The following is a 25,462-nucleotide window of genomic DNA, read 5'->3' on the forward strand; positions in this document are numbered from 1 at the left end:
CATATAAATATTTAAGGGTTGACATATTCTCTTTATAGGCATCCTTGTGTGTAGATCATATTTTATTTTGTCACTAGCTAGTAGGCCTAGAAAAAGCACAAAGTGTGCTTTTTAAAAAGAAACAATGTGTCCAACTTTAGTTTTTGGCTATCCAAACTACGAGTTACTTCTTTCACTTGCTTGTCACACCTATTCTTTTAGAACCATAATTAGAGGTCTTACCTCAAGAAACATAACTAAAACTAAATTGAAAGAGGCATTTCTATTAGAAATTAGAACCAAGAAAATGGTGACAATAGATAAAAAAATGTATTTTATCAATCTGACTATACTAGAATGCATTACAATTCCTCTCTATTTATAGAGAGTTGTCAATACCTTTACACTAGAAAGTACTACTTGATTGTTGACTGAAACACATAGTTAAATCAACTATCTTCCATCCACTTGGGTAGAGAGAAGCCAAGGAGGAAATATTCTACCCAATTGTGTTGAAAACACTAATTGTTTTATATAGACATTTTCTGGAATGTGTAACAACCTAATAAATAAACATGAGTTCAGTTTTAACAGATTTATGATGTGGACGGTGCGACTTCTTCCAACACTTCCCCTTAATTTCTACCACTAAAGACTCTTCAAGTGGAAGAAATTACAATAAGAAATTCAAATAGAATAGGTCTCTGCATTGAGCCTTGTTAGGTATCCATTTACAACATAAAAAATATTAAGTTCCCCTTCTCACCATCAATTTGTTCCTTGTGTCATTATGATGTGGATTTTTAACAAGTTGACCCATAACCATTTGGGATTTCCCCAAGGTAATGCAATTGATTTTCTTTTGGTTTTCTCACTCAAACAAGTGGTTTTAGCTTACCACAAACTCTTTGAAAAATGCCTTAGAGTTTTTCACCCAAACAAGTGGTTTTGGCTTACCACAAACCCTTCGAGAGGCTCTTAGGTTTTTCACCTAAACAAATAGTTCTAGCTTACCACAAACCTGTTAAAACTTTTAGGTCTTGCACCAAAACAAGTGGTTTTGGCTTACCACAAACCCTTCAAGAACTTCCAAAAACATTATTCCAATGATGACAAAACCTGCTCAAAACTATTCTCATGCACAATAATTATTGAGTCTATATGAAAAACAATCCATCTACTGAATCACATGGGTACCCAACCACTGTGCTCGCTAGTTTTCTAGAAATATTATTCAAATACATGGTTCATCAATAAAGAAAAAAAAAATATTTTAGCGATTTGGATACTACCGATAATGCACTCCTTGCAATAGATTAGTACAATACTCACTTGAGGGATATTTGACTCAACAATCTTCTATTACATGACCACATCTTACCAATAACATAGCCTTCACATTTAGATAAACACATCCACTTACTTGCCAACCCACACACTTTCTTCCCACATCAAAAAATTCATGAAATTTCATTTCAAACAATCTTCACTGTGTCATAGCAGAAAAGTTTAGAATACCATTTCCCAACTATTGTCTATACTTAGACACACCACTCCCATAAAAAACTATAAATTTAAGACAACATAAAGCCCAAACTACCCAATAATTTTTAAATGACTACACAAACAACAATATCTTTTCTTTCTACAAATTTCAACAGTTTTATGATCTTTCTACAGCTTGCCAATAAAAAACTTGCTCACACAAAATAACCTACAGCAAAAAAAAAAGAATTAGAATTAGCACAAACAAATTGTACCATTGCTTGTGAATCATAGATGTTTTGATATAGCCATATATCAGAGAAAAGAACTATGTCACAGTCCTTGAATCAAAATATACTCTGATACCATATTAGAAATTAGAACCAAGAAAATGGTGACAACAGATAAGAAATGTATTTTGTTAATCTGACTGCACTAGAATGCATTACAATTCCTCTCTATTTATAGAGAGTTGTCAATACCTCTATGCTAGAAAGTACTGCTAGATTGTTGACTGAAACACATAGTTAAATTAACTATCTTCCATCCACTTGGGTATAGAGAAGCCAAGGAAGAAATAGTCCACTCAATTGTGTTGACAGCACTGGTTTTTTTATATAGACATTTGTTGGAATGTGTAACAACCTAATAAATAAACATGAGTTCAATTTTAACATATTTATGATGTGGACGGTGTGACTTCTTCCAACACTTTCTTCCAAGATATGTAAATATCTTCAAGATAAAATAATAGTTCCCAAGACACCACTCATTAAATTTTGTGGATTAAGCACGTAGAGGTCTTATTATCTAACATCATCCTTCAAGAAAATAAATATTACAAACTTTACATGGCCTACCAACTACAAAAGTAAATTCTACTTGATTGATTAGTGGTATGAAAGATTTGTATCTTAAAAAAACCCAAATTATAAGCCACTCATTCATGAACTATTTGAAAACTATCAATATGTTTTTTTTTTTAAGTTAGTTTTTGAACCCTATTACAACTCCATAAAATCAAAGTCTTATACTAAAATTCTATAAAATCAAAGTTTTTTGTTACAATTTCATAAGATCAAACTCTGGCACAATTTTTAAAATCAAATTGGGTTGTGACAATCAAAATAGAAGAAATTGGAACTAAGAACTAAACAACACAAGATTCAAGTGCAACTAGATCATACAACTAAGTATGATTTTGTATTGTAAGGCATAAAAATTCAAGGAAAAAATTTAGATTCAGATTCATTTTTTAGTCAGTAATCAATTTTGACTAGAATTTTCAACCAGTGAGACAACATTCTTTAAGGGATGTCATCCTCATTGTTATTAGCATTCTATTTGTGTCATCCTCTTCACAACCATTCATTCTGACTCCCACTGTCAATACCTCCTTATCACTCTAATGGCCAGTGACTCACTCTGAGTAATTCATTCTGACTCCCACTACCATTCACCACCTTATGTCTCCCATTGAATCTTCACAATCTCCTTATGTCAACAATGCATCTTGCCTCTCATGACCATCAACCAACCTCCTTATCACTCCTTTGTCTCATCCATGGACATCAGAATGTGATCCCTTCATATCCCTCAGTGTAGGTTTTCTTTTTGTCACCCATGAGCAGCAAGACATGTAGCGACCAATAGCCTCTGTGAACCACACCTCAAGAAGTGAGCCTACAATCACCAACATGATAGAACAAGTATGGGAATTGAACATCAAACCTCATCTAAATGGGGCTCATGAGTCTGCTATCACACTATGGGGTCACCCCTTTCAGACCATATTTTTGCTCTAATTATGGTTGAATACGAAAAGTTGGAACACTTGACAAATTTAATTTTTTAATAAATTACATGTCCTAACTCCTGACTCCTCCCTCTTATCTTTCTTAATTCAGGGGCTCCTAGCTGACTACGGAATGAACATGGATGGTGTGTCTTTTTCCCTCTTTGTTACCTTCTTAATTTCTTCATTTTAAAATTAAACATATTAGTTGAATCTAGTTTTTCCTCATTTTTTAGAACTAAGATTTATCAACAGAACAAGGCATAGTGTTCATGTCATAAATCTAGAGGGAAAGGAAATTGATATCATTTTGGATGATTTGATTTTTCCTAAGGGAAAAGCTTTTAAGAAGTTAAACAATTATTATATGGGTGCAACAACCTAAAGTGAGATTATGTGAAAAAGCCTTTTGGTCATCCCTTTAAATTTAGTTTGCCATTTCAAGATCAGTTTGTTATTTTAGGAAAAATACATCTTAAGAACATTTAGCTCAAATTTGTCCAGCTCATCATTTGGTAAAGTAGTCTAGAGATTGAGAACATCATCTTGTTTAAATGTGTTATTTTCATGTGTTGCATTACACATTGCTATATTAGTACATAATCAAAACACTCTCAATACTTTTTAATCTTTTTATTGCATATATGTAATTAGATTAAGAATACCTCCTCCTAATTTAGTTAACATAATATTGGTCAAAAACTTAGTTTTTGATTAAGCAAAATAGGTTTTACTAGGTGCTCGAAACCCCACAGAAAACAAAATAAAACTAAATTAAAGTTCAGGGTATAAAGCATAATAGTAAAAAAACTATAGGCCAAGGAAGGCCACTAGAACTAATCCTAAGAAAAAACAGCTTCTCAAGGAGCAGGCAAGCCTAGCAAATCAAAGAACCAAGAGAAAAAATAGAAAAGCCAAGAGAATAAATCAAGACACTGTTTCTTTGACCAACTTCGCTATCTTGAGCTCCAGCATTTCCATGGTCTTTGTTGCTTTAGTCATTAGCTAAATGTCATCTGGAGTTTCCTCCCTATCCCTCTTACTCTTGTTTAATCTCACTTTATTGCTTGAGCTCTCATCCAGGGGGTTGACATCCTCTTTGGAAACCCTATTTTCCTCATTGTTTATGTCAACTTTCCCATCTGTGCTAACCTCCATCATAACTTGCATTTGTTTGATATTATCATTTAAACCTTTGATAATATTTAGGTTCTGATTAGCAGAACTGTGGAGGGAACTCTCCATCCTATCCAATCTCTTATCCATCTCATTAACCCTGGATTCCAGAATGCTAATTCTGTTAGACCCATAATCCCCTTCCTTCCTTTCCAACCCCTGCAACATGTTTTTTTATCTCTTCTATTTCATGGAAAATCCACTTGATTGACCAAAAGTTATCCACCATTCTTTTGCGGGCATTATTGAGGAGATTTATCAACACCTCCCTAGCATTGTCGTTGAGAACCACCGTAGCTAGATCAATAAGTTCCCCCAAATGGATTTTACCATCATTTTCCTCTAAAACCTTGGGCTAGATAGTCTCTGTAAGAATGCCCATTTTTGTAATCTGAGTTCCAAAGTTCCTCTAGACCATTTTCCTGCCCTTGGAGCCGAAGGAAAAGGTAGTTTTCTCCTTGCCATAGTCCTCATTTTTGTCCTCCTAGGCATTGAGAGGGGTCTCCTGGCCCTTGCCATAATCTTGATCAGCTTCAATATCAATTCTCATTCTCCTCTTGGCCGAGTTTTCCATCTTCCTTTGAACTGGGACCTTGCTAGTTCCCTCCTCTTTCATATCAATCTCCTCCTTTGTATCCCACCACTTAGTTTTCGTTAGTAAGATTTTTAATTGTTTAATAGTATGTGATTAATTTAAAATGATAGGGTGATTAAATATTTTTTTAATTAATGACATATTCCTTAACAAGTCTCATCACATATAAATATTTAAGGGTCGACATGTTCTCTTTAGAGGAACCCTTGTGTGTAGATCATATTTTATTGTCACGGGTTTCTAGGCCTAAAGTAGGCATATGGTATGTTTTTTTTTTAAGAAATAATGCGTACAAGTTTAGTTTTTGGCTATCTAAACTACGAGTTGCTTCTTTCGCTCACTTGTTACACCTATTCTTCTATAACCACAATTAGAGGTCTTACCTCAAGAAACATAACTAAAACTAAATTGAAAGAGGCCTTTCTTCCATGATATGCAAATATCTTCAAAATATTTTATTAGTTCCCAAGAAACCACTCATTAAATTTTTGGATTAAGCATATAGATGTCTTCTTATCTAGCATCATCCTTCAGGAAAATAAATACTAAAAACTTCACACAACCTCTATTACCAACTACAAAAGAATATTCCACTTGATCACCTCCTTACTACTCATAAATATGCCCTGTCATGTCTTGCTTAGTGGTGTGAAATAGTTGCATCTAGAAAAATAAAGCCAAATTATTAGGCATTCATTCATGAACTTTGAAAATAGTCAACATGTTTTTTTGTTAAGTTGGTTCTGAAACCTATTACAACTCCATAAAATCAAAGTTTGTTATTATAATTCCATAAGATCAAATTTTGTTGTTACAATTCCATAAAATCAAAGTTTGCTACAATTTTTAAAACCAATCTGGGTTGTGACAGTCACAACACAACAAGTTGGAACTTGAAACAAAACAACACAAGATTCAAGTGAAACTATGGACCATACAAAATTATAATTTTGTATTAGAAATGTAGGGCATAAGAATTCAGGGAAAAATTACAAATTTAGAGCATATATTTTCTCTAATTATGGTTGAATAGGAAAAGTTGGAACCCTCTAAGAAATTTTAATTTTGTATACATTACATGTCCTATTCATCTTTATTAATTTAGGGGCTCCCAACTATCTATGAAATGAACATGGATGGTGTGTGTTTTCCCTGTTTGTCACCTTCTTAATTTATTCATTTTCAAATTAAAGATGTTAGTTAAATGTGATTTTCCTTATTTTTGTGGAACTAACATCTATCAACACAAGGCATGGTATTTGTTTCTTGAATGCAGAGAGAAAGGAAATTGATCTCATTTTGGATGAGTAGGTTTTTCCTAAGGACAAATCATTTAAGAAGTTAACAGATATTATAAGGGTGCAACAACCTTAAAGTGAGATTATGTCAAAAATCCTTTTGGGCATCCCTTCATATTTATTTCGACATTTCATGAACAATAGACCTTAAGGACGTTTAGCTCAAATTTTCCCAGCTCATCATTTGGTAAAGTATCGTAGAGCTTGAGAACATCATCTTGCTTAAATGTGTTATTTCAATTGTTTGCATTACACATTTCTAGGTTAGGTCATATCAAAACACTCTCAACACTATTTAATCTTGTTATTGCAATCTTAATACTATTTAATCTCGCTATTTCACTTTCAATATTGTTTAATCTTGTTATTGCATAAATGCAATTTATATTAAGGATGTCTCTAAATTTGGTTAAATTAATATTGGTAGAAAATTTGATTTTTTATAGTAAGATTTTAAAATTTTAATGGTATATGATTAATTAAATTGATAGGATGATTAACTATTTAACAAAGCTTAGTGACATATTCCCTAACAAGTTTTAATCACTTATAAATATTTAAGGGTTGGCATATTCCCTTTATAGGCATCCTTGTTTAGATCATATTTTATTTTATCACTAGTAACTAGGCCTAAAGTAGGCACATGGTATGCTTCTTTTTTTAAGAAACAATGTGTCCAACTTTAGTTTTTTGGCTTTCTAAACTATGAGTTGCTTCTTTCACTCACTTGTTAGACCTATTCTTCTATAACCATAATTATAGGTCTTACCTCAAGAAATGTAACTAAAACTAAATTGAAAGAAACATTTCTTCCATGATATGAAAATAGCTTCAAGCAGAAATATTAGTTCCCAAGACACCACTCATTCAATTTGGCACCACACTAATTATTATTATGACAATATATAATGGCCTATTATGATTCACAAACTTAGATACACATGTAGAATATTTTGGTTGTTTTCTTTAAATACCATGTCAAGTATTCAAACCTTCTATACAATTGATAGAACATTAGATTCATTTTAGCTACTATGTCAAATCTCCCACTTTGATGTGCTTTGTAGGTACTAACATGGATAAAAACCTTCTAAAAAAATCAATTAACATATTAAATAGTTTGTATGGAAGATATACACTAGTATTATAGATGAGATACTTTGACCCCAGCTACTAACCAAATGGTTAGATCCTTAATAGTATATTTCCTCAAAGCTTTATTACTACAATGATGCATAATTTATACTTCAAAAGATAAGATCACTCAACCTAAACTTTACAATAGGCTCTAATTATCTTATAGTTTGAGGAGCCCTTCATCCTAACGTGGAGTTTTTTTACATCTGATTAGTATAGAGATTAATTACCATTTTATTTAGGTATAAATCTCCTATTAACATGCAACAACTCTAGATTCAAATGTTGAATTGATGCAATAAACACATGACTCAAAATAATAAAATAAGATTTTAGTGGGGAATCCTAACAATGTGTTATCCACGAGCTTGACACTTTAATCAACACAATACCTTCTTTAGGTAAATCCCTCTTTGATCGAAGGACTCATTTCCACATCTACAACATCCATTTCTGTAATTAGGGAGCTCCCCTTTGGATGTAGCTTACATATAGATGTATCAAAATTTTAGCTTTCCAGCTCAATAAGTTTTGAATGCTTGAATATAAAAATATCACACTATTTACTTTCTCACTCTATAAATATTGAATGCTTGTGTATGCATGTGTCACTTTCTTTGCTTTCCCACTTTGCAAATGTTTCAGGCTTTGTAGTTGTTTTCCCCTATGAATAAAATTTGATTACCTTCTTAATTTATTCATTTTCAAATTAAAGATGTCAGTTAAATATGATTTTCCTTTTTTGTGGAACTAACATCTATATATGCAAGGCATGGTATTTGTTTCTTGAATGTGGAGAGAGGAAATTGATCTCATTTTGGATGAGTTGGTTTTTCCTAAGGAAAAATCCTTTAAGAAGTTAACAGGCATTATAAGGGTGCAATAAAATTAAAGTGAGATTATGTCAAAAAGCCTTTTGGTCATCCCTTCATATTTAGTTCAACATTTCATGAAGACCTTACGGACGTTTAGCTCAAATTTTCCCAGCTCATCATTTCGTAAAGTAGCGTAGAGATTGAGAACATCGTCTTGTTTAAATGTGTTATTTCAATTGTTTGCATTACACATTTCTAGGTTAGTTCATATCAAAACACTCTCAATACTATTTAATATTGTTATTGCAATCTTAATACTATTTAATATGGTTATTTCACTTTCAATATTGTTAAATCTTGTTATTGCATATATGCAATTTATATTAAGGATGTCTCCAAATTTAGTTAACATAATATTGGTAGAAAACTTGATTTTTTTTATAGTAAGATTTTAAAATTTTAATAGTATTTAATTAATCAAATTGATAGGATGATTAACTATTTAAAAAAAATTAATGGCATATTCTCTAACAAGTTTTAATCACATATAAATATTTAAGGGTTGGCAAATTCTCTTTATAGGAATCCTTGTGTGTAGATCATATTTTATTTTGTCACTAGTTACTAGGCCTAAAGTAGACAAAGGTAATTCTTTTTTTTTAAGAAACAATATGTCCAACTTTAGTTTTTTGGCTTTCTAAACTACGAGTTTCTTCTTTTACTCACTTGTTACACCTATTCTTCTATAACCATAATTAGAGGTCTTACCTCAAGAAATGTAACTAAAACCAAATTGAAAGAAGCATTTCTTCCATGGTATGCAAATAGCTTCAAGCAAAAATATTAGCTCCCAAGACACTACTCATTGAATTTGGCACCACACTAATTATTATTATTACAACAATATATAATGGCCTATTACGTTTCACAAGCTTAGATACGAATGTAGAATATTTTGGTTAATTTCTTTAAATACCATGTCAAGCATTCAAACCTTTATACTTCAAAAGATAAGATCACTCAACCTAAACTTTACAATAGGCTCTAATTATCTTATAGTTTGAGGATCCGTTCATCCTAACCTAGAGTTTGTTTACGTCCAATTAGTATAGAGATTAATCACCATTTTCTTTAGTTATAAATCTCCTATTAACATGCAACAACTCTAGATTCAAATGTTGAATTGATGCAATAGACATGGGAATCAAAATAACAAAATAAGATTCCACTAGGAAATCCTAACAATGTGTTATCCATGAGCTTGACACTTTAATCAACCCAATACCTTCTTTAGGTAAATCCCTCTTTGATCGAAGGACTCATTTTTACATCTACAACATCCATATTATGCAATTAGGGGAGCTTCCCTTTGGATGTAGCTTACGTATAAATCTATCATAATTTTTGCTTTCCAAATCTATAAGTTTTGAATGTTTGCATTAAAAAATATAACACTATTTACTTTCTCACTCTATAAATATTGAATGCTTGTGTATAAATGTGTCACTTTCTTTGCTTTCCCACTTTGCAAATTTTTCAAGCTTTGTAATTGTTTTCCCCTATGAATAAAAGTTGATTACCTTCTTAATATAAAATGACTAGCATTTAAACTTTTAGAGTTTCCTCATATTTTTATAAGGGAGTTTGATGAAGATCTCCCTTTAATCATCATTATTGAAGTAGATCTTCTAAAACATGTTATTTGGGGTTATCCATAGTTTATTGTAGATCATGTACACTCTTAGTCATTTAATCACATTCATTTATATTACTATTATGGTAGACATCAATGTTTGACATTATGAGTTGCACTTACGTCTTTTCATACCAATATTTTATTGTTATTTTCTTTATCCTTATTAGCATTTTCTTCTAAGACGCATCTTTTCATACCAATATTTTATTGTTATTTTCTTTATCCTTATTAGCATTGTCTTCTAAGATGCATCTTTCACTCTACAAATCCATTGACTATGTGATTACTCAAGATCACTGCTCTTTCCTTTCATCGATGGCTATATTTTTTACCTACTTCTTATAATGCTACATAGCATGTTGAACTTATCATCATTATATTGTATCTAGCTATTCTTTATTTGCATGTTTACCATCTCATTGTCTGTATTTTGTTCAAGTCTCTTTCAATGATAGTGCTTACTTTGTACATAATGGACAATATTGCTACTCTAGATGACATGACATCATTACGAAAGTGTCTTGTTATGATACATCATTCATTATTTTTCATTATTAAATTTTCTTCTTCTATTCCAGATATATGTTCACAAGCATGGGTATTTATCTCTTCTCTATACTATGTAACTTTGATGCAAGAGCATCCTGGGTGTAAGAGAAATCTTGCATCAACAAATATATCTCCTTTCAGTTGTTCGAATAAGGGTTGTCTTAATGTAGAGTTTTTGTCTATGGAGGCTTGCTACTTAGTAAGTTAGTCATACGAGCTCAAAATATCCTAGTTTCAGAGGTGGATATTCATCTTAGATATATCAACCTAACAGTTGAGGCTCAGTGCCATATCATGAGTATTCATGGATTTATTGCAGATTTTTGGTGTACAATTTTGGTATAAAAACTTCAAGCTCACCCTTGAAGGCCTAAATGTGCTCAGATGAGGCCCAAAAACTTGACAGATGGGTGCTTGTGTGGATCCAAGCCTATAGATCAAAAGCTAAGGTTTTTGAAAAGTGGTTATAATAGCCAAATGGAGCAACAGTTTGAGAGTTATGGCCCAGAGTTGGGCCGACCAAAACTTTCAAAATATATGTCAAAAATGTATTTGGCCGACTCTATATGTATTTTTAGGGTCTATCAGCCCTAGGTATAAATTTAGAGTATCTAGAACCTTCCTGAGCGGCATAAAATTGCCTATTTAAGAAATGCTCAAACATTGTCTAGGACAACTCTAGGTGATAGTTCGCAACTTTGTCTGACAAATTATTGTAATGAAGGCGCCCTTGTGGGTTAGCATATTGTAATTCTAAATTTTGTAATTTTGCATTTTCAGAGATAATAAGAAGCCCATATTTCATTCTCACAAATGGTTGTTATTCCTTTGTTTATGTTATGTGTTTAGGGTATTAAGGGGAGCACCCTTCATCAAGTGGTATTAGAGCCAAAGCTCCTAAGTATGTGGAAAAATCATTGACTATGAGGTAGTTCGCACCAAGAATATAGTTAGGGTCAAGAGCGTGTAGACAAATCATCAATTGTGAGGCAATTTGCACTAGGGTTTTAGCGGAAGCATAGAGATGCCTCCACAAAGAGAGCATGGTGGGAGAGTCATAGGTGTTACACCTAAGGGCTTTGGAACCCTCTAGAGATAGGTAGAAGCATTGGAAGAACAATTACACAGAGGAATAAATCTTGATGTAAGAGTGAAATTGAGGATGAAGGCAAAGAAGAAGAAATTTTTGAAATAGAAGTGGTTTTGAACCCAGAAGAAGAAAGACTTTTCAAGGCCATCTCCAAGATTGGAAAAAGACCTAAGTTTGAGGTTCCTACATTTTTGGGAAATCTTAACCTAAAGGAGCTAGTCGATTGGATCAATGAATTGGAGGAATACTTTGAGTATGAAGATATTGAGGATCCTTATAGAGTCAAGTTTGTTAAGGCAAAACTAAGGGACATGTGAAGATCTAGTGGCAGGAGATTCAATTGGAGTGAATTAGAATAGGGAAGGAAAAAATCACTAGATGAGATTGGATGATAGCTAAATTAAAGTGAGAATTCATCCCCATGGATTATGATCTTGATCTTCTAAATAAAATGCAAGGATTGAAGCAAGCGAGAACATCTATTCAGGAGTATACCAAGGAGTTCTACTGAGTTCTCATAAGAACCGACCATGTGAAAGATGATAAGGAGAAATTTTCCCGATATCTTAATGGGTTAAGGCCAAGCATTCAAGATGAGATGAGTCTAGTTCAAATGACCAATATTGAGGAGGCATAACAGTTTTCCCTAAGACTTGACGAGAAGCTAAGCAAAAACTTTGATAACAAGAATTGTTGAAGAGGTCGCGGCAAAAAATATGGTAGACGGTCTTATGGAGGTCGAAATGATGATCAAAAGAACAAGGATGAGGCAAGAAGTAGTAGTCAGAACCAAAGGGTAACCAATTCCAACCGTTTCCATGATTAGAATAATAAAGATCATAAAGGAAGAGGAAGAGGAAGAGGAAGAGGACAAGGATCTAGAAGAGGAGGCTTCTGTGGGAAATGTTTTCGCTACGAAGAAGAAGGGAATAGAGCATTTGAGTGTTCCCAATGTGGACATATCAAAGAACTAAAGGTGAGTTGTGCATGTTGATGAATATGCCAAATTATCCCATTCTGAAGACGTTGAAAGAGAAGTCTTAGTTAATAGGAGAGTCTTGCTGAGTGGAGAGAATGAACCTAATCAAAGGAGGAGTTTGTTTTGCACGAGGAAATAATGTGAAGATAAGTGTTGTGATGCTATCATTGATGGTGGAAGTACTGACAATCTGGTGTCAGAAAAGATGGTCATAAAGTTGAGGCTGAAGAGACAGAAACACCCACGTCCATACCGTATTGCCAAGGTGCAAGATGACCACAAGGTCATGATGAGTGAGCAATGCTCAGTGAAGTTCAAGGTTGGAAGCTACTAGGATAACGTCTTGTGTGATATCATACCTATGGACATATGCCATATGTTATTGGGTAGACCATGGCAGTTTGACAAGCATGTTGTACATGATGGGCAAGCAAATACCTACGCTTTGAGAAAGGATGGGATGAAACGTAAGTTGAAACCATTGAAGGAGAAAGAAGAAAATGTATGTAGTGCTGCCAAAATATATTTTGTTGATGGAAATGAGTTTCTCTAAGATATGAAGCATGAGTATATGTGTTTTTTTGTAATCCCAAAAGGTGGTAAAGAAAAAGTAGAGAAGGTACCTTCAGAAGTTGCAGATTTGTTGGGAGATTTTTCTGATACTGTGTCAGATAATGTACCTAATGGAATACCCCTAGTAAGGAAGATCATTCACCAGATGGATTTCATTCTAGGAACCAGTTTTCCAAACAAGGCAGTGCAAAAAATGACACCAACAGAAAGTGAAGAGTTGAACGGACAAGTTCATAAGTTGTTGCAGAAGGGGTTGATTCAAGAGATTTTGAGTCCATGTGTTGTACCAACAGTATTAGTGCCAAAGAAGAATGGAAAATGGAGGGTGTGCATAGATTCTCATGCTATCAACAAGATCACAATCAAGTATAGATTTTCATTCCCAAGGATGGATAATATTATGGATTATTTGAGTGGAGCTATGTATTTTACAAAGATAGATCTAAAGAGTGGGTATCAAAAGATTCACATTAGAGAAGGAGACGAGTGGAAGATTTCCTTCAAGACAAGGGAAGGGTTGTACGAGTGGTTAGTCATGTCTTTGGGCTAACCAATGCACTGAGCACTTTCATGTGGCTCATGAATGAGGTATTGAAGGAGTTTCTAGGTAAGTTAGTCGTTGTTTACCTAGATGATATTTTGATCTTTAGTAAGACATTAGAGGAGCATTTGATGCATATTCAAAAGGTGTTTGATAAGTTGAGGGAAGAAAAGTTGCTGATAAACCTGAAGAAGTGCAATTTTGTGAAGAAGGAGTTAGTGCTCCTGGGATTTGTAGTTTTAGCATGTAGAAGGTCTGAAAATGGACTTGGAGAAAGTTAAGGTTATCCTTGAATGGCCTAATCCAAAGAGTGCTATAGAGGTAAGGTCTTTTCATAGATTGGCTAGTTTTTACAAAAAGTTCATAAGAGGTTTTAGCAATATTTGTGGGCCCTTGAATGAAACAATGAGAGGGGATAGGAAACAATTTAAGTGGACTGTAGGAGCAGATAAAAATTTTAATTTGTTGAAACATAAAGTTACAGAGCAACCTGTTTTAGCACTTCCAGATTTTAAAAAGGTGCTTCAAGTAGATTGTGATGCAAGTGGTATTGCAGTAGGAGTTGTTTTGAGCCAAGAAGGTAGACCTTCTGCTTACTTTAGTAAAATTGAATGATGCAAAAAAAAAATATTATGTTTATGATCAAGAATTTTATGCTATAGTTCAGGAAATGAAGAAGTCGAGATACTATCTTCTTCCTAAGGAGTTTGTTATGTATACTAGTCATCAAGCTTTGCAATATTTGAATAGTCAAGGAAAATTAAACCAAAGGCATTTGAAGTGGGTTGAGTTTTTGTAGAGTTATACATTTTTTTTGAAACACAGGATTGTGAAGTCTAATAGAGTTGCAGAAGCTCGTAGTAGAAGACAAGTTTTTTCTAATAGAAATGTAGATTGAGGTGGTTGGGTTCAAGGAACTCAATAATTTGTATCCAAAGGATCCTGATTTTGGTGAAGCGTGAAAGATTTGTACACAACCTATTACACTTGATAGGAAAAAGTGGCTAGATTTCATAATCCAAGATGGTATGTTGTTCAAAGGGAGCTAGTTGTGCATTCCAATAATTTCAATGAGAGAGAATCTCATCAAGGAGAAACATAGTGGAGGATTGGTTGGACACTTTGGTAGAGACAAAACCATTGTTTTGGTTGCTGAGAACTATTATTGGCCACAATTGCAAAAAGATGTCAAGAAGTTTGTATAGAGTTGCAGAGTATGTTAGCTGGCGAAAGGAGTGAAGCAGAATACAGGGTTGTATCAACCATTACATGTACCATAGAAGTCATGGGAGGATGTCAGCATGGATTTCACTCTTGGATTACCAAGGACTCAATGAGGGCATGATTATATTTATGGGATGGTTGACAAGTTTTCAAAGATGGGGCATTTCATTCCCTGCAAGAAGACTAGTGATATTGTTCATGTAGCAGAGTTATTTTTTAGAGAAGTGGTGAGACTACATGGTCTACCCAAGAGTATAGTTTTAGATCGAGATACCAAATTTGATGGGTATTTCTGGCATACATTGTGGAATAAATTGAAGATAGATTTGAAGTTCAATTCATCACATCATCCATAGACTGATGGACAAATAGAAGTTGTGAACTAGAGTTTCGGAAATTTGTTGAGATGTTTGGTTGGAGATCAACCAAAAGGATGAGAATTGATTTTACCACAGGCATAATTTGCATATAATAATTATCTCAAAGGGAATATTGGTAAATCTCCATTCCATATTGTGTATGGGAGCAGTCTCGAAAATTCTTCTAAACTAAGGTAGTTGGATAAAGGAGAGATAAGTAGTGTTGAAGCAGAAGAATTTGTTGAACATTTGAAGAACGCCCATGAGGAGGTGAGGAAGCACATTATAAAGTTGAATGCATGGTACAAGGCTAAGGCAGATGTGAAAAGGAGGTGTAAAGAATTTTAGATTGGAGATGAAGTCGTGGCTCATTTGAGAAAGGAGTATTTTCCCGTGGGTACATATAATAAGGTGAAAATGAAGAAGTTTGGACTGTGCAAGATAGTGAAAAGACATGATTCTGGAAATGCCTATGAAATGGAGTTGTCTATTGAATTGAATATTTCACTAGTACTTGACATTTCAGATTTAATAGATTATCATGAAGGAAGCAATGGAGATGAATTTGCAGAAGCATAGTGGAGTATTCTAGCAACTAGTTCAGCTACAAAGGAGATTGAGGAGATACTCGACAATCATGTTGGCAAAAGTACAAGGACCATAACTTATGATGAATACCTAGTAGAAGATTCTTCATGGCTAGCAAATGAAGAGGTTAACCATGTCAATTTTCCTCTGAACACTTGAGATGTGATAAGGTCACTTCCCAAATTACCCCCGGTGTCTGATGCAGGAGCATCCTAAGTGTAAGAGAAATCTTGCATCAACCAAAAATATTTCATTTTAGTTGTTTGAATAAGGGTTGTCTTAATGTAGAGTTGTTGTTCGTGGAGGCTTACTACTTAGTAAGTTAGTCATACGAGCTCAGAATGTACTAATTTCAGAGGTGAATATTCATCTTGGATATATCAACCTACCAGTTGAGGCTCAATGTCATATCATGAGTATTCATGGATTTACTATGGATTTTCAGTGCACAATTTTGGTATAAAAACTTCAAGCTCACCCTTGAAGGCCTAAATGTGCACGGATGAGGCCCAAAACTTGGTGCATGGGTGTTTGTGCAAAGTTGAGCCTATAGATCAGAAGTTGAGGTTTTTGAAAAGTGATTATAATAGCCAAACGGAGCAACACTTCGAGAGTTATGGCCTTTCGAAGTTGGGCCAACCAAAACTTCCAAAATAAATGTCAAAAATGCATTTGGCCAACTCTGTATGTTTTTTTTGGGTCTATTGGCCCTAGGTATTAAGTTTGAGTGTCTAGAACCTTCCTTGGTCATATTAAAATTGCCTATTTAAGAAATGCTCAAACTTTGTATAGGATAGCTTTAGGTGATAGTTCGCAGCTTTGTCTTGCAGATTACTGTAATGAAGGCGCTCATGTGGGTTTGCATATTATAATTCTACATTTGTGGCAATAATAAGAAGCCCATATTTTGTTCTCACAAATTATTGTTATTCCTTTGTTTCTATTATGTGTTTATGGTATTAATGGGAGCACCTTTCATCACTCTTTGTGTACATCATCTATGTACATTAATTATTCTCCATATATGTCTATCATGTTTGGTTATGTTGACTACTTGGGTATAGTTTTCCCTTCAGATCACTACATTTTGGATGCTTCTTGAAATTGTATTATATTATAACAATAAGTGTTGGCACTCTTATTGATATGACCATCCTATTTGAGAGAAACAAATATTCTACTAGTCCATGACTTTCCACTTGATCTTTTGTTTGCGGGGCTAAGTTGAGAAGATGTTGAAATCTGGAGATAGTTTTGAGTTTGCTACTCTTGTCATCATAAATATGAATTCCATTCAAATGAAAGGCTTGTAGAAGACAACATAAATGGAAGAATTAGGTATTTGCCTTGTACTTCTAACATTTTTTTAAATATAGAAATTTTAACTTCAAGACACTCACTTTTGGTTGTAATCACATTGAACAAGATAAACGATAACTCATATGTGATAGAAGACTAACCCTATTCTCACTTTTGCATACATAATAATTCATAATAGAAATGTAGTATTTTCATTTTTCATTTCTCTTTCGCATGTAGTTATGTTTTTGATTAATTGTAAAAACAAGTTTTTGGGGGACTCAGAAACCCTATACAAAGGTTACAATAGATTTTGAAAAAAAAAAATAAGATAGAACTATGTTGGACAAACCAGCAACAAAAAACCAGACTGAGACAACCAACAATAGGCACAACCAGCACCCAACCCCAAAAACCAGCAACAAATAGAAGCAAAAAGGATCAGACCAACTCTTTCACAGAGGTCTCCATCTCTTCTTTTAGGTGTTTCATTATCGATACAACAGTCTTGATATCAAGGAAAACTTGAGGGGGGCTCGGTCACCATCTTCTTCTTTGTTTTAGCATGCGTACATCTACTAGAACCAACACCTTAACCAGAAGAGTCTATAGCATCCACGCCTAGCACAACTAGAAAATGTGTGTCTTAATCCATCTTACCAATGAGCTCACTAAGACAATTCACCATGGAAGACATAATTTCTTGACTACTGTTGAGAATATTCTTCAAGGTATTTTCCAGTTTAGCCATTCTCTCGAGTAACCCCTCCATTTTCTTATCCAACCCATCAACACCTTTCACCCTCGAATTAGCAGTGCCCTCTTGAAACTAAGTTTGAATAGCATCAAATGTTGCATTCAGATATCTATAATTCAAATTCAAGTTCTTAATAGAATGAAAAGTCCATTTATCAAATTGGAATGAATATAGAGACATGGCCTTAGTGGTTTGAAGGACTCCCAAAGTAGGTTTCACTTTATAATGCAAATCCTCTTCCAAGAGCCAAACATTTAGCTCTTATAGGTCAATGGTCTTCAAGAATATATTGCACTTCTGAACCTCCCCCTTATCACTTTCCTTTGACGAAATATCAACCTCTTCCTGCATCTTTCTAATTTTTTCCATGCTAGCTAAGTTTTGGGGGGAGATAGGGACATCGTGATCAATTGAATAGTCATAATCAACCAGAATATGCACTTTCTTCACTTATTCCTTGCCACCCTAATCTTCCACATTCTAATCCTTGATGCCACTCTGGGTCAAGGATGGGGCATTCTCCTCATGTTGGGGAGAGGGAGACCAAGGATATGATTTTTTCTATAGCTATGTTTCATCTTTAAATGGTTTTCTTTTAGAATAGTTATTGATTGATTGTTACCTAAAAAATTGTGTTCCCTTACACATGACACCACCATTGTCATCTTCCCATGTCTTCCTACTCTTGTACTCACACTGGTTTTATGATTTCAATTTTGTCTCTCATGCAACATCCAATCAAATGAACACTTTCTCTTATACACCTACCTAAGGTAGTGACTACAGTTATATGCAGCCCTTATCTTATAAATAAAATGATTAGATACAAAATTTAATTCTCTAAAAAATTGATCTAAATGAGAAAAAAAAAGGCTCTACTCCAAGAAACAAGCTCATCTATCCTTATAAAAAAATTATGAAACGAAAATTTTCCCAAGTAAAATTAGAGGCCTAAGCACAATTCAATGATATGTAACAAGTCAAGTCACAAGTAGAGCAATTTCAAATTATTCAAATATTAGATTTGATGAGAATATGCACTTGCGAAGAATTAAACAATACGCTTCAATATGAACCAGTAATAAGTCAATTCTGAATAAATTTATTAAAGCAAGTGCTTGTTTTGTCCACGTTAATGGTATAGAGACTAACTCAATAAAGGCTTTCGTCCACAAGTTCCAATTGTACAAACAAAACAATCTCTCAAGGAGACCAATTAATTTGAGCATATTGCAATAGTTGAATATACAACAGTGAAAAATTACTCTACTATTTATTGTAGTTCTTGAAAAGAATGGTTCATCACATTCCATATTGCTAGAGAGACCAATTAATATTTGTAGAAGGCTCTCCATAGATATTTTTCCTTCATCTTAGACTTTTTCTTGGGGTTCAAATATAGATTAAGTTTTTTAAAGTCGTTATTGTAGAAATATGTGTAGATTAGGTTTTTAAATTTATTCCTATAAAGGTGGCCTGTGAAAATGAATTTAATATATGATGTATAATTGTCTTGCATTTTTTATTCCAATGTTATCTATTAGGTTGTTTTTGAAGGATCTAAGAAGGCTTGGTTAAGTTGCAAATATCTATTTAATAGTTGAAAAACAAATCAAGATAGATTTGGATTTACTTTAATTTTTATAATTCTTTTTTCTGAAGTAATTATTATAATGGTAATTAAAAATTTTGATAATAAATTTTAAGTTATACAATTTCATGAATTCCAAATCATTTAAACATTTTTAAATGTGACTACAAAAAATTGAATTATCTATCTACATCTTTAAGATTGAATTTATTGATGGTTTAGAATTCAACGTCCCATTTCACAATTGAGAGAATGATACAATAAGTTAGTTGAATTATCTTTGTGGGAACTAGATATTTCCATTAGGTTTAACTTTTAAATATGTTTCCAACAAACTATAATGTCACCAAACTCATGTCATGAATATGACTCTTAAATTATATGTTAATTATTATTTTTCTAATTTTGTAATATAAATAATTTTTTTAAAAATTCAAATTTTTCGTCTACCTAAAACAAGTTTTAAATATAACTTATAGATTTCTTCAGTTGACAAGAAATACACCTTGATGGGATTCAACAAGAAAATATTATAAAGAGACTAGATAACTTATAAACACTCCATACCACATCAAAAGCTCCATTTGGATCAGCCAAGAATTACAAACTAGCAAAAAGAGGGGTAAAAATTTATTAAGACAGAAAGGAATACAACAAGGAGAGCTCAACAAGGAGCTCGATCCTGAGCAACAAGATCATCAAATTCTTGCACCATCTCAAAGGACAGTTGCCTCCTATCCCTAATATTCCAACCCGGATCATGACTAGAAGCCCATTTGGCTAAACAATCAACAGTTCCAAGAATTACAAACTAATGAGTTATATGAAACTTAATTAATATTTAAGCTTGAAAAGCAATAATATCTCTACTTATAAGTTGACTATTAGTTGTTAATTTTGTCTATAGAATGCGATGGAGTGGTTAAATTATAATTTATTTGTTTCAAGGTGGCTCAAGAAGTAGACAAATCGACCCTAATATCAAAAATTCAAGGTAGAAATGGATGCCATAGTTAACCAGATAATGAATGAGCATGCCCATTCGGATAGTTCTAAGATCGTGTTTCTAAAACACTTTGAAGATCTTGTAGAGCATCAAAATAAGTCAGGAATTGTTAATGTTTGCTTGTTTCAGTTGGATAAATTTTGAGAATAAGCTGAAGTTTTATATATGTGTGTTTATTTTTTTACTTTTAAATTTATGTGTAGTTAATCAAATAATAAATTATGTATATGATATATTATATTTATAATTATGGTGTTACCATTTTAATGAATAGACATGTCTCCTCTTGATTTATTATCAATATGAATAAGAGATTGTTGCAAAGTGGAAAACAAATACTCGACAAAAAACATGATGGTAGCCTGTGAGGTTTCAATAATGAAAGAAAGAAACTATAGAGTTTGAAATGTTATTCTTTGAATCTTGTGATCCTTATGTTTTGATGAATAGACTTTTTTCATTAATTTAAAACTTTAAAGATACATATTCACAAAAAGGAACCGATGAATACAGAATCACCCTGCGAATTGGTACGGCCCAAGGCAAAGCTTTCTACATATATTTTGGTTTTGCAGAAGAGCTCAGATTTGATCCTTATTTTCACCTATGCATTGATTCATATTTTAAATTATAGTCGGGCCTTTATTTTTCAAAATATAAGATATGGTCGTGAAATCTTGATGAGTTGCTTTATAATAATCAATGATTGTATTGTGATCGAGGAGATATAGAGGGCTCAATTCATTTCTTGTGAATAGAAAATGCTTATCGTTACTCCTGTCGTGAATATAAGAAGCACCTTTGGGTATTTTATTCCATCATCTCAAATTAATATTTTAATCAACTTTAGAATGAGATATTGAAGATGGAATACATATCATCATTGCAGGACCACCAAATTTGAAGAAGCAGATTGTTTGATATGACTGTTAAAATAATTTTTACTGCATAGAAATAATTATTTGAAGAAAATCGTGAGTGGGGTTTGATTCCTACACAACCAGGGCGTGTATAAAATTATTGCAATTACAACATTATTCAATGAACATAGGAAGTTAGAATATTACTACTATTGCAAAGGGGTGAGAGTTCTGGCAATAATATTTGGTTTTATACTTGAGTGGCAGCCAATACATATCTCAAAAGTCAGATTATAGATTGCTCATTGGTATAATATTAGTTGATTAGCGGAAGATAATTACAGGGGATCAACTCGCGTATACATTCAAAGAAGAAAGAAAATATTTTTTAGGAACCCTTAAAAGTATGTCAACAAGGGAAGATATGCTATCAAATGGAAAGAACTACCACCATTAATGCCAGATAAGCATATATATTCAAAACGCAATCGATGGGCAAAGATATAGATAACCCCTAAAGGCAGATAAACATATGATACATTAGCACACAGATATCAAAGGAAGGGTAGATTGAATGTAAATTGAATGTAAAGAGAACAAAGAAAGCTTGAACGCATTGATATCCCATTCTCAATTAAATTGCAAGATAAGGATTTGAAAGGATGTAATAAAACATGTAAGTAGGGAAGCGGCCATATATGATGAGGTCACAATGGAAATAAACAAAAAGAAAGTGACTTATTCTATTAACAAATTTTATTATATTTGTAAGTTTTGAAGTATAAAGGTGACAATGTCTAGGAGAGAGGTTTTGCTTTGTCTAGAATGAAAAGATATATATACAAGGAGATCATTTTAAAAATATCAAGTGGAATTTAAGATAAGAAGAGAGATAAGTATTTTTTATTTTTTTATCTTAATATCAAATTCAATTTAAAATAAAGAGAGAGAAGGCTAAAGAAAATGCAAGGGTTGAAGCAAGGGGGAAGATCTATTCAAGAGTATACTGAGGAGTTCTATTGAGTTCTCATAAGAACTGGTCATACAGAAGCTGATTAAGAGAAAGTTGCTCGCTATTTAATGGGTTAAGGTCAAGCAATCAAGATGAGTTGATTATGGTTCGAATAACCAGTATTGAGGAGGTATACCAGTTTTCCCTAAGAGTTGAGAAGAAGCTAAGCAAAAAGTTTGATAACAAGAATAGTGGAAGAGGTCTCAACGGAAAATCTGGCAGATAGTCTTATGGAGGCTTAAAAGATGATCAAAAGAACAAGGCTGAGGCAAGAAGTAGTAGTCAAAACCAAAGGGAACCAATTCCAACCATTTCCATGATTAGAATAATAGAGATCAGAGAGCAAGAGGAAGAGGGCAAGGATCTAGAAGAGAAGGCTTCTGTGGGAAATGTTTTCGCTGCAGAGAAGAAGGGCATAGAGCATTTGAGTGTTTGCAATGCGAAAGAAGAGCATATCAAAGAACCAAATACTAGGCTAAATTTGTGCATGTTGATGAAGATGCCAAATCATCCTATTCTAAAGATGTTGAAAGAGGAGAAGTCCTAGTTAATAGGAGAGTCTTGTTGAGTGGAGAGAATGAACCTGAACAAAAGAGGAGTTTGTTTCACACCAGGTGCAAATGTGAAGATAAGTGTTGTGATGTAAGCATTTATGGTGGAAGTATTAACAATCTGGTGTCAAAAAATATGGTTGCAAAGTTGAAGCTAAAGAGACAGAAACACCCACGTCCATACCATATTGCCTAGGTGCAAGATGACCACAAGGTCATGGTGAGTGAGTAATGCTTGGTAAAGTTCAAGATTGAAAGCTACCAAGATGAGGTGTTGTGTGATATCGTACCTATGGACATATGTCAAATGTTTTTGGGTAGACCATGGCAGTTTGACAAGCATGTTGTACATGATGGGCGATAAAATACCTACACTTTGACAAAGGATGGGATGAAACATAAGTTAAAACCATTGAAGGAGAAAGAAGAAAAGGTATGTAGTACTTCCAAAATATGTTTTATTGATGGTAAGGAGTTTCTCTAAGGTATGAAGCATGAGAATATGTGTTTTTTGTAATCCCAAAAGGTGGTAAAGAAAAAAGTAGAGGAGGTACCTATAGAAGTTGCAGATTTGTTGGGAAAGTTTCTTGATACTGTGTTAGATAATGTACCTAATGGATTACCCCCAGTGAGGAAGATCATGCAGTAGATGGATTTGATTTTAGAGCCAATTTTTCAAACAAAGAAGTGCACAGAATGACACTAGCAAAAGTGAAGACTTAAACAGACAAGTTCACAAGTTGTTGCAAAAGGGGTTGATTCAAGAGATTTTGAGCCCATGTGTTGTACCAGTAGTATTAGCACCAAAGAAGAATGGAGAATGGAGGGTGTCCATAGATTCTCATGCTATCAACAAGATCACAATCAAGTATAGATTTCCATTGCCAAGGATGGATAATATTATGGATTATTTAAGTGGAGCTATGTATTTTACAAAGATGGATCTAAAGAGTGGGTATCAAAAGATTCACATTAGAGAAGGAGATGAGTGGAAGAATGCCCTCAAGTCAAGGGAAGTGTTGTGCGAGTGGTTAGTCATGCTTTTAGGGCTAACCAATGCACCGAGCACTTTCATGTGGCTCACGAATGAGGTACTGAAGGAGTTTCTAGGTAAGTTAGTCATTGTCTACCTAGATGATATTTTGACCTTTAGTAAGACACTAGAGGAACATTTGATGCATATTCAAAAGGTGTTTGATAAGTTGAGGGAAGAAAAGATGTTGATAAACTTGAAGAAGTGAACTTTTGTGAAGGAGTTGCTGTACCTTACATTTGTAGTTTCAACTTGTAGAAGGTCTGAAAATGGACCTAGAAAAAGTTAAGGTTATCCTTGAATGGCCTACTCCAAAGAGTGCTACAGAGGTAAGGTCTTTTCATGGATTGGCTAGTTTTTACAGAAAGTTCATAAGAGGTTTTAGCAATATTTGTGGGCTCTTGAATGAAACAATGAGAGCAGATAGGAAACAATTTAAGTGAATTGTAGGAGCAGATAAGAGTTCTAATCTATTGAAACATAAAGTTACAAAGCAACATGTTTTAGCACTTATAGATTTTAAAAAGGTGTTTCAAGTAGATTGTGATGCAAGTGGTACTACAATAGGAGTTGTTTTGAGCCAAGAAGGTAGACATGTTTCTTACATTCGTGAGAAATTGAATGATGCCAAAAGAAAATATTATGGTTATGATCAAAAAATTTATGTCATAATTTAGGCAATGAAGAAGTGGAGACACTATCTTCTTCCTAAGAAGTATGTTTTGGATACTGGTCATCAAGCTTTGCAATATTTGAATAGTCAAGGAAAATTAAACCAAAGGCAATTGAAGTGGGTTGAGTTTTTGCAGAGTTATGCATTTTTTTTGAAACATGGTTGTAGATGCTCTTATTAGAAGACAAGTTTTGCTAATAGTTCATTGTAGATTGAGGTGGTCGGGTTCATGGAACTCAATAATTTGTATCCAAAGGATCCTAATTTTGGTGAAGCATGGAAGGTTTGTATACAACCTGTTACACTTGATAGAAAAAAGTGGTTGGATTTCATAATCCAAGATGGTATATTGTTCAAAGGGAGCCAGATGCGGTAGAGATAAAACCATTGTTTTGGTTGTTGAGAACTATTATTGGCCACAGTTGTCACAAAATGTTAAGGAGTTTCTATAGAGCTGTAGAGTATGTCAATTGGCAAAAGGAGTGAAGCATAATACAGGGTTGTATGAGCCATTACCTATGCCATAGAAGGCGTGGGAGGATGTTAGTGTGGATTTCACTATTAGATTACCGAGGACTCAACGAGGGCATGACTCTATTTTTGTGATGGTTGACAAGTTTTCAAAGATGACACATTTCATTCCCTACAAGAAGACTAGTGATATTGTTCATGTGGCAAAGTTTTTTTTTGCAGAGAAGTGGTGAGACTACATGGTCTACCAAAGAGTATAGTTTTAGATCAAGATACCAAATTTGTTGGGTATTTATGGTGTACATTATGGAAGAAATTGAAGACAAATTT

This window comes from Cupressus sempervirens, chromosome 6 (genome assembly GCF_028749045.1).
Source record: "Cupressus sempervirens isolate cs-2001-9-10 chromosome 6, ASM2874904v1, whole genome shotgun sequence".
Lineage (NCBI taxonomy): Eukaryota > Viridiplantae > Streptophyta > Pinopsida > Cupressales > Cupressaceae > Cupressus > Cupressus sempervirens.